This window comes from Bubalus bubalis, chromosome 19 (genome assembly GCF_019923935.1).
Source record: "Bubalus bubalis isolate 160015118507 breed Murrah chromosome 19, NDDB_SH_1, whole genome shotgun sequence".
Lineage (NCBI taxonomy): Eukaryota > Metazoa > Chordata > Mammalia > Artiodactyla > Bovidae > Bubalus > Bubalus bubalis.
This window is the reverse complement of record NC_059175.1, coordinates 6,905,558-6,917,244: the sequence shown is the minus strand read 5'-3', so window position 1 is coordinate 6,917,244 and position 11,687 is coordinate 6,905,558. Positions and strand designations below refer to the sequence as shown.

The 11,687-nt window shown below is 44.0% G+C and overlaps 1 long non-coding RNA gene across 2 annotated transcripts in view; it reads right to left on the bottom strand.

The window, feature by feature from the left end:
• Nucleotides 1-493: 493 nt before the first annotated feature.
• LOC123330581 overlaps nucleotides 494-11,687 on the bottom strand; it is a 69,492-nt gene continuing 58,298 nt past the window's right edge. For both annotated transcript variants that reach the window (XR_006546600.2, XR_006546599.2), the window contains exon 3: nucleotides 494-792. This is a non-coding gene — a long non-coding RNA (uncharacterized LOC123330581). The remainder of the gene's footprint in view (nucleotides 793-11,687) is intronic.

The window sequence follows — 11,687 nt, the reverse complement described above, 5'->3', positions numbered from 1 at the left end:
GATGCTGGTCCTCCCATCGCAGGGCTGCCCGGCCTGTCTCTGTGGACATAGTCCTTGTACTCGGCAGATGAATTAGGAGAAACCATGTAACCCTAAGCCCAGCCAACCTGTCCCTGGCCAAGGCCCTTCTTACACAACCCAAACCTGTGGAGACCTGGCCCCCTGGCGACAGTTTCTGCCTGAGGGAGGCTGGGGAGTTGCTGCCATTGACATCTGGCTCCTTCAAACTCTAAACATCTAACAAGCTCCAGATGCACAAGTCGTAGATTTAAAGTCCTGTCAATATGGACACCAGGGCCCGATATGAAACACTTGGCATTCAATTTGACTAAAATGTTCAACTCATAATTTATTGGTTCAATAAAATGTGAATGCTAACAGCCAGTTTTTAGGTTGGAGCCTCCGTTCTTGTGTACATGTGTGTATGAAGAGATAAATACAGGTTTTCAAGACAAAACTATTAATAATAGCAGAGCTAAAAACTGGCCTTCCAAAGAGAGCTTTAGTGATTGCAGTCATTTTTAATGGGCCCAAAACGTGATTCATGCAGAATGTATTGTCACACAAAACCCTTCTCTGAGTTGAGTGATAGAATAAAATTGTTGTTAAACCACAATGCCTGTGAAGAGTGAAGACGTGCTGGCAGAAGCGACTGGAACCATCAGCAAATAGGAGCCTTCCCAAAGGCTGTGACCTCATCCCTGAGAACTTTCCTCTGGAAGGACCAGTGGGAATGTGCCAAGATGCAAAGGACGGGCCTTCATGAAAAGTGAAGCATGGCGAGTGCTGGAGCTGCGGAGGGGGTTAGAAAGCAATAACAGTTATATTAAATGCCTGACTCAAGTGCAACCATTGAAAACAAAACAAAAAGTGCCTCTCCCAATCAACAGGAATCATAAAATACTTTAGCTCTCTGACACCAACATCACCTCTCCCTCTCCTGCTTAAAATGTAAACATGGGAAGGTTGAATAGATTTATTTTTCCATATTCCTTTCACTAACTACCACTAGAAAAGCCCAAACCTGATACACAAAACAGACTCTGAAAGGTAGAGAGAAAGCAAAAATGTTAGGGAGCTTAGGACCCCAGGAACAAAACCCGGGGTAAGTTTCCTGGGTTGTCTTTGGTCTCATGTATCTCGGACTGGGAGCTGAAGAAGCTAGCAACCAGAAGCACCAGCAGATGGGAGCCAAAGTGTCAACAACAAAGGTCTGCGCTCCTTAGCCAAAAGACCAGGAACGGGGCAGCCTAGTAAGACAGATAACTTAGGCAATAACTGCCCTAATCCAACCAAACGCCACCCATGCCAACAAAGGCTGAGGGAAGCCTAGACATTCACCCTCCGGATGTTGTCATGGAACTTACAAGCAAGTGATCTCCTCCCTGAGAACTTCCCCAAGCAGGGAAGCAGGACTTTCCTCGCTGCTGAAGGATTACAAGTCCTACCCTTACTCCTAGACACAGAGACCACAGGGAGAGCCTGGACCTCCACCCACAGCCAGCAGTAATGAGGCCTCCCGGCCTCCCCCACAAGAGTGATGGCACAGGAGACCTAGGGCAGAGTCAGGATGGGCATCGTGGCCATTGCCTCTGCAGTGACAAGGCCACTCGTGCGGTCAGTGAAGACCACGTGGGGAGCAGTGACAAGACATCCCTGCATCCCCTCCCAGCCAGAGAGGCATCGGGGGGGTGCCGCAGCCCCACTGCCCACCTGCAGTTACAAGGAGAGACCTTGGGTGTCAACAGAGGAACAGTGGTGAAAGCCAGACTTCCACCGGCAAAGAATGAGGTGTGTTCTCTGCTTCACCTGCTGGAGTGGCAACAGAGGAAGTCAGCCAAAACAGAAGGTCTGAATGAGATTCAGAGTCTCACAGCATAGAACCTAAAATGTCCAGGCTTCCACCAAAAATCACTCATCATACCAAGAACCAGGAAGACCACCAGCTGAAAAAGACAATCAACAGATGCCAGCAACGCTGGGATGACAGAAATGTTTGAACTGTCTGACAAAGATGTTAATGCAGCCGTCACCAAACGCTCCAATAAGCAATTATGAACATACTTGAAAGTAATGCAAAAAGTAGAGTCTCGGCAAAGAAATAGAGATACTCGTTAAAGAAACAGAAAATATTAAGAAAAAAACAATGTAAATTTTAGAATCCCAGATGTCTTTCCAACTGTGTTATATCCATGATATATGGATGTGGAATATTATTAGGTGGCGCTAGTGGTAAAGAACCCACGTGCCAATGCAGGAGAGGTAAGAGATGTAAGAACCCAGGTTCGATCCCTGGGTTGGGAAGATCCCCCAGAGGAGGGCATGGCAACCCACTCCAGTATTCTTGCCTGGAGAATCCCATGGACAGAGGAGCCTGGCAGGCCATAGGGTCTCACAGAGTCAGACAGACAAGGCTGAAGCAACTTAGCATGCACATAAAAAGGAATGTACTATTGATACATGCAGCAACCTGGATGAATCTCCAAAGATTTATACTGAATGGCAAAGACCAAGCAGTGTGTAAAAGGTTATACGCTGTTTGAGTTCATTTATATAAAGTTCTTGAAATGAAAAAAAATGAAAATGAAGGACAGATTCATGGTTGCCAAAGGTTAAGGCAGGGGTGAGGGTGGGAGGGAAGTGGGTGTGGCTATGAAGGGACAAGCTAGGGATATCCGGGGGTGATAGAATTGTTGCATACAATTGTCTCCCTTACCTGAGCGGAATAGGTCCCAACACCCCCAGGAGATGCCTGAAACCGTGGACAATACCTAACTATGTTTTTTCATATACATACAGTTTAATTTATAAATTAAGTGCAGTAAGAGACTAACAACAAGAATGAATAATAACAATTATAACAATATACTGTGATGAAAGTTATTTGAATGAGGTCTCTCTCTCAAAATACCTTATTGTATAAATTTAATGCCTTTCCCATCTGTAAGGGCTTACCATGTACTGTGGTCATAATTTTGCAGTTTGACATGGGACAGCAAAACAAGCACAAATTTCTTTTTTTCTCCACAATTTCACAGATAGAAGATTCGCCTGGACCAAAGATCTTAGCAGCCTCACTATGTGATTGTTTCTCTTTCCTTATGGAGAACTTTCCTCTTTTCACTTCCAGGAAACACTGTGAGGCTATTCTTTGGCATATCCAAATTGCCAGCATCACTACTCTTGTGCTTTGGAGCCACTGGTAAGTAAAATAAGGGTGACTTGAACACAAGCATCTGTGATACCAGACAGTTGATCTGATAATCGAGATGGTCTCTAAGTGACTAAGGGGCAGAATATGCTGGACAAAGAAGTGATTCACATCCCACGCAGGACTGACCAGGGTGTGAGATTTCATCATATGACTCAGAAAGTGAAAGTGTTAGTCCCTCAGTCGCATGGGACTCTTTGCAATCCCATGGATTGTAGCCCACCAGGCTCCTCTGCCCACAGAATTCTCCAGGCAAGAATACTGGAGAATCTCCTTCTCCAGGAGATCTTCTGGACTCAGGGATCGAACCCAAGTCTCCTGCATTGCAGGCAGATTCTTTACTGTCTGAACCTCCAGGGAAGCCCATATGACTAAGAACAGCACTCGATTTAAAACTGATGAATTGATTATTTCCTGGAATTTCCCATCTAAGATTTCAGACTGAGGTGGACCATAGGTAACTGAAACCCCAGAAAGCAAAATTGTGGATAAGCGGGGAGCACAGTATCATGAAACTACACCAGTTTCTTACACCATTCACAAAAATTAACTCCACATGAATTAAAGGCTTGAATGTATGACCTGAAGCCATGAAACTCCTAGAAGAAAACACAGGCAGTGAGTCCATGACATCTGCATTAGTGACAATGTTTTGGACGTGACTCCAAAAGCAAAGGCAACAAAAGCAAAATTAAAAGAGTGAGACTACACCAGACTAAAAGTCTTCTGCACAACAAAGGAAACCAGCAACAAAATGAAAAGGCAACCTACTGAATGAGAGAAGATATTTCTAAATCGTATATTTGATAAGGAGTCAACATCTAAAATATACAAAGAACTCATACAACATGATGGCAAAAAAGAATCCAGTTAAAAAATGAGCAGAGGATCTGAACAGATATTTCTTCAAAGAAGATATACAAATGGTAATATACAGATGGCAAACAGGTATATGAAAAGAAGCACAACATCACTAATCACTTCAGTTCAGTACAGTTCAGTTGCTCAGTCGTGTATGACTCTTCTCAACCCCATGAATCGCAGCACGCCAGGCCTCCCTGTCCATCACCAACTCCCCGAGTTCAACCAGACTCACGTCCATTGAGTCCGTGATGCCATCCAGCCATCTCATCCTCCGTTGTCCCCTTCTCCTCCTGCCCCCAGTCCCTCCCAGCATCAGAGTCTTTTCCAATCAGTCAACTCTTCACATGAGGTGGCCAAAGTACTGGAGTTTCAGCTCTAGCATCATTCCTTCCAAAGAAATCCCGGGGCTGATCTCCTTCAGAATGGACTAGTTGGATCTCCTTGCAGTCCAAGGGACTCTCAAGAGTCTTCTCCAACACCACAGTTCAAAAGCATCAATTCTTTGGTGCTCAGCCTTCTTCACTGTCCAACTCTCACATCCATACATGACCACAGGAAAAATCATAGCCTTGACTAGCCGGAACTTTGTTGGCAAAGTAATGTCTCTGCTTTTCAATATGCTATCTAGGTTGGTCATAACTTTCCTTCCAAGGAGTAAGCATCTTTTAATGTCATGGCTGCAGTCACCATGTGCAGTGATTTTGGAGCCCCAAAAAATAAAGTCTGACACTGTTTCCACTGTTTCCCCATCTATTTCCCATGAAGTGATGGGACCAGATGCCATGGTCTTCATTTTCTGAATGTTGAGCTTTAAGCCAACTTTTTCACTCTCCTCTTTCACTTTCATCAAGAGGCTTTTGAGTTCCTCTTCACTTCCTGCCATAAGGGTGGTGTCATCTGCATATCTGAGGTGATTGAGATTTCTCCCGGCAATCTTGATTCCAGCTTGTGTTTCTTTCAGCCCAGCATTTCTCATGATGTATTCTGCATATAAGTTAAATAAGCAGGGTGATAATATACAGCCTTGACATACTCCTTTTCCTATTTGGAACCAGTCTGTTGTTCCATGTCCAGTTCTAACTGCTGCTTCCTGACCTGCATACAGATTTCTCAAGAGGCAGGTCAGGTGGTCTGGTATTCCCATCTCTTGAAGAATTTTCCACAGTTTATTGTGATCCACACAGTCAAAGGCTTTGGCATAGTCAATGAAGCAGAAGTAGATGTTTTTCTGGAACTCTCTTGCTTTTTCCATGATCCAGCGGATGTTGGCAATTTGATCTCTGCTTCCTCTGCCTCCAGCTTTCAAATATGCAACACGGTATTATTAACCATTGCTCCTTACCTTGGACGAGGGTTATCTCCTCACCACCGCCCTTCCTGACCCTCAACATGGGATAGCTCCTCTAGGCCCTCCTGCGCCCGTGCAGCCACGGCTCCTTGGATGTGGGGTCGGTCCTCCCGGCCACCACCCCTGGCCTCGGTCGTGGGGTTGCTCCTCCCTGCTGCCACCCCTGGCCTCGGTCTTGAGGCATGGGGTATCTCCTCCCCACTGCTGCCCCTGACCTCGGATGTGGGGTAACTCCTCTCGTCACCGCCCTTGACCTCGGACGTGGGGTGGCTCCTCTTGGCCGCAAATGGCTGCGCTTTGCTGGAGCAGTGGTGAAGAGATATCCCACGTCCAAGGTAAGAGAAACCCAAGTAAGATGGTAGGTGTTGCAAGAGGGCATCAGAGGACTCACAGAAAACTAGTCAATCTAATCACACTAGGACCACAGCCTTGTCTAACTCAATGAAACTAAGCCATGCCCCTGGGGCCACCCAAGACGGGCGGGTCATGGTGGAGAGATTTGACAGAATGTGGTCCACTGGAGAAGGGAATGGTGAACCACTTCAGTGTTCTTGCCTTGAGAACCCCATGAACAGTATGAAAAGGTAAAATGATAGGACACTGAAAGAGAAACTCCCCAGGTCAATAGGTGCCCAATATGCTACTGGAGATCAGTGGAGAAATAACTCCAGAAAGAATGAAGGGATGGAGCCAAAGCAAAAACAATACCCAGCTGTGGATGTGACTGGTGATAGAAGCAAGGTCCAATGCTGTAAAGAGCAATATTGCATAGGAGCCTGCAATGTCAGGTCCATGAATCAAGGCAAATTGGAAGTGGTCAAACAAGAGATGGCAAGAGTGAATGTCGACATTCTAGGAATCAGCAAACTGAAATGGACTGGAATGGGTGAATTTAACTCAGATGACCATTATATCTACTACTATGGGCAGAAATCCCTCAGAAGAAATGGAGTGGCCATCATGGTCAACAAAAGAGTCCAAAATGCAGTACTTGGATGCAATCTCAAAAACGACAGAATGATCTCTGTTCGTTGCCAAGGCAAACCATTCAATATCACAGTAATCCAAGTCTATGCCCCAACCAGTAACGCTGAAGAAGCTGAAGTTGAACGGTTCTATGAAGACCTACAAGACCTTTTGGAACTAACACCCCAAAAAGATGTCCTTTTCATTATAGGGGACTGGAATGCACAAGTAGGAAGTCAAGAAACACCTGGAGTAACAGGCAAATTTGGCCTTGGAATACGGAATGAAGCAGGGCAAAGACTGATAGAGTTTTGCCAAGAAAATGCACTGGTCATAGCAAACACCCTCTTCCAACAACATAAGAGAAGACTCTACACATGGACATCACCAGATGGTCAACACCGAAATCAGATTGATTATATTCTTTGCAGCCAAAGATGGAGAAGCTCTATACAGTCAACAAAAACAAGACCAGGAGCTGACTGTGGCTCAGACCATGAACCCCTTATTGCCGAATTCAGACTCAAATTGAAGAAAGTAGAGAAAACCACTAGACCATTCAGGTATGACCTAAATCAAATCCCTTATGATTATACAGTGGAAGTGAGAAATAGATTTAAGGGCCTAGATCTGATAGACAGAGTGCCTGATGAACTATGGAATGAGGTTCGTGACCTTGTACAGGAGACAGGTATCAAGACCATCCCCATGGAAAAGAAATGCAAAAAAGCAAAATGGCTGTCTGGGGAGGCCTTACAAATAGCTGTGATAAGAAGAGAAGGGAAAAGCAGAGGAGAAAAGGAAGATACAAACATCTGAATGCAGAGTTCCAAAGAATAGCAAGAAGAGCTAAGAAAGCCTTCTTCAGAGATCAATGCAAAGAAATAGAGGAAAACAACAGAATGGGAAAGACTAGAGATCTCTTCAAGAAAATTAGAGATACCAAAGGAACATTTCATGCAAAGATGAGCTCAATAAAGGACAGAAATGGTATGGACCTAACAGAAACAGAAGATATTAAGGAGAGATGGCAAGAATACACAGAAGAACTGTACAAAAAAGATCTTCATGACCCAGATAATCACGATGGTGTGATCACTGACCTAGAGCCAGACATCCTGGAATGTGAAGTCAAGTGGGCCTTAGAAAGCATCACTACAAACAAAGCTAGTGGAGGTGATGGAATTCCAGTTGAGCTATTTCAATACCTGGAAGATGATGCTGTGGAAGTGCTGCACTCAATATGCCAGCAAATTTGGAAAACTCAGCAGTGCCCACAGGACTGGAAAAGGTCAGTTTTCATTCCAATCCCAAAGAAAGGAAATGCCAAAGAATGCTCAAACTACCGCACAATTGCACTCATCTCACACGCTAGTAAAGTAATGCTCAAAATTATCCAAGCCAGGCTTCAGCAATATGTGAACTGTGAACTTCCTAATGTTCAAGCTGGTTTTAGAAAAGGCAGAGGAAGCAGAGATCAAATTGCCAACATCCGCTGGATCATGGGAAAAGCAAGAGAGTTCCAGAAAAACATCTATTTCTGCTTCATTGACTATGCCAAAGCCTTGGACTGTGTGGATCACAATAAACTGTGGAAAATTCTTCAAGAGATGGGAATACCAGAACACCTGATCTGCTTCTTGAGAAATCTGTATGCAGGTCAGGAAGCAACAGTTAGAACTGGACATGGAACAACAGACTGGTTCCAAATAGGAAAAGGAGTACGTCAACGCTGTATATTGTCACCCTGTTTATTTAACTTATATGCAGAGTACATCATGAGAAATGCTGGACTGGAAGAAACACAAGCTGGAATCAAGATTGCCGGGAGAAATCTCAATCACCTCAGATATGCAGATGACACCACCCTTATGGCAGGAAGTGAAGAGGAACTCAAAAGCCTCTTGATGAAAGTGAAAGAGGAGAGTGAAAAAGTTGGCTTAAAGCTCAACATTCAGAAAATGAAGACCATGGCATCTGGTCCCATCACTTCATGGGAAATAGATGGGGAAACAGTGGAAACAGTGTCAGACTTTATTTTTTGGGGCTCCAAAATCACTGCACATGGTGACTGCAGCCATGAAATTAAAAGACGCTTACTCCTTGGAAGGAAAGTTATGACCAACCTAGATAGCATATTCAAAAGCAGAGACGTTACTTTGCCAACAAAGGTCCAGCTAGTCAAGGCTATGGTTTTTCCTGTGGTCATGTATGGATGTGAGAGTTGGACAGTGAAGAAAGCTGAGCACCGAAGAATTGATGCTTTTGAACTGTGGTGTTGGAGAAGACTCTTGAGAGTCCCTTGGACTGCAAGGAGATCCAACCAGTCCATTCTGAAGGAGATCAGCCCTGGGATTTCTTTGAAAGAAATGATGCTAGAGCTGAAACTCCAGTACTTTGGCCACCTCATGCGAAGAGTTGACTGATTGGAAAAGACTCTGATGCTGGGAGGGATTGGGGGCAGGAGGAGAAGGGGACGACGGAGGATGAGATGGCTGGATGGCATCACTGACTCGATGGATGTGAGTCTGAGTGAACTTCGGGAGTTGGTGATGGACAGGGAGGCCTGGCATGCTGCGATTCATGGGGTCACGAATAGTCGGACACAACTGAGCGACTGATCTGATCTGATCTGATTATTAACCATCATCACCATGCTGTACATTATTATATCCCTAAGACTTATGTATTTTAAAACTGGAAATGTGTACCTTTTGACACCCTTCACCCATTTCACCCACCGTCCACCCTCCATCTCTGGCAACCACCAGTCTGCTCTCTCTATTTATGATCATTTTGTTTATTTTTTCTTGTTTTTTCATTCCACATGGAAGTGAGATCATATAGTTTTTGTCTTCTTTATCTGACTTATCTCATGTAGCTTAATGCTCTCAAGTTCTAACAGTGTTGTGACAAAGGGCAAGATTTCATTTTCTGAAGTGGCTTAATAATACTCTATTGTTTGTATGTATCACATTTGGGGCTTCCCTGATGGCTCAGGGGTAAAGAATCTGCCTCCCAATGCAGGAGATGCAGGTTTGATCCCTAGGTTAGGAAGATCCCCTAGAGAAGGAAATGACAACCCACTCCAGTATTCTTGCCTGAGAATCCCCTGGACAGAGGAGCCTGGCGGGCTATATACAGTTCATGGGATTGCAAAAGAGTTGGACACGATTTAGCAACTAAACAACAGCAACAGCAATAACCCCATATGACTTCCTCCAGACACGGCTTAGTAACTAAATTACAACAACAGCAACCACATTTTCACCCATTTGTCCATTGATGGACACAAGTTCTTTCGCATCTTGGCTGTTGTAGATAGTGCTGCAGTAGATATGGCAGTATATGTATCTTTTTGAGTTAGTGCTTTCCTTTTCTCTGGATAAATACACAGAAGTGGAATTGCTAGATTGTATAGTAGTTCTATTTCTAATTTTTTGAGGAAACTCTATATTGTTTTCCATAGTGGTTGTACCAATTTAAATTCCCACCAACAATGCACAAGTGTTCTCTTTCCTCCACATTCTCACCAATACTTATTATTACTTGTCTTTTTGATAATAATACATCCATCCTAACAGGCGTGGGGTGATATTTCATTGTGACCTGGGATTTGTCTGATGAACTATGGAATGAGGTCCATGACATTGTACAGGAGACAGGGATCAAGACCATCCCCATGGAAAACGAATGCAAAAAAGCAAAATGGCTGTCTGGGGAGGCCCTACAAATAGCTGTGAAAAGAAGAGAAGCAAAAAGCAAAGGAGAAAAGGAAAGATATAAGCATCTGAATGCAGAGTTCCAAAGAATAGCAAGAAGAGATAAGAAAGTCTTCCTCAGCGGTCAATGCAAAGAAATAGAGGAAAACAACAGAATGGGAAAGACTAGAGATCTCTTCAAGAAAATTAGAGATACCAAGGGGACATTTCATGCAAAGATGGGCTCGATAAAGGACAGAAATGGTATGGACCTAACAGAAACAGAAGATATTAAGAAGAGGTGGCAAGAATGCACAGAAGAACTGTACAAAAAAGATCTTCATGACCCAGATAATCACGATGGTGTGATCACTCATCTAGAGCCAGACATCCTGGAATGTGAAGTCAAGGGGGCCTTAGAAAGCATCACTACGAACAAAGCTAGTGGAGGTGATGGAATTCCAGTTGAGCTATTCCAAATCCTGGAAGATGATGCTGTGGAAGTGCTGCACTCAATATGCCAGCAAATTTGGAAAACTCAGCAGTGCCCACAGGACTGGAAAAGGTCAGTTTTCATTCCAATCCCAAAGAAAGGCAATGCCAAAGAATGCTCAAACTACCACACAGTTGTACTCATCTCACACGCTAGTAAAGTAATGCTCAAAATTATCCAAGCTAGGCTTCAGCAATATGTGAACTGTGAACTTCCTGATGTTCAAGCTGGTTTTAGAAAAGGCAGAGGAAGCAGAGATCAAATTGCCAACATCCGCTGGATCATGGAAAAAGCAAGAGAGTTCCAGAAAAACATCTACTTCTGCTTCATTGACTATGCCGAAGCCTTTGACTGTGTGGATCACAATAAACTGTGGAAAATTCTTCAAGAGATAGGAATACCAGACCACCTGACCTGCCTCTTGAGAAATCTGTATGCAGGTCAGGAAGCAACAGTTAGAACTGGACATGGAACAACAGACTGGTTCCAAATAGGAAAAGGAGTATGTCAAGGTTGTATATTATCACCCTGCTTATTTAACTTATATGCAGAATACATCATGAGAAATGCTGGGCTGAAAGAAACACAAGCTGGAATCAAGATTGCCGGGAGAAATCTCAATCACCTCAGATATGCAGATGACACCACCCTTATGGCAGAAAGTGAAGAGGAACTCAAAAGCCTCTTGATGAAAGTGAAAGAGGAGAGTGAAAAAGTTGGCTTAAAGCTCAACATTCAGAAAATGAAGACCATGGCATCTGGTCCCATCACTTCATGGGAAATAGATGGGGAAACAGTGGAAACAGTGTCAGACTTTATTTTTGGGGGCTCCAAAATCACTGCACATGGTGACTGCAGCCATGACATTAAAAGATGCTTACTCCTTGGAAGGAAAGTTATGACCAACCTAGATAGCATATTCAAAAGCAGAGACGTTACTTTGCCAACAAAGGTCCAGCTAGTCAAGGCTATGATTTTTCCTGTGGTCATGTATGGATGTGAGAGTTGGACAGTGAAGAAGGCTGAGCACCGAAGAATTGATGCTTTTGAACTGTGGTGTTGGAGAAGACTCTTGAGAGTCCCTTGGACTGCAAGGAGATCCAA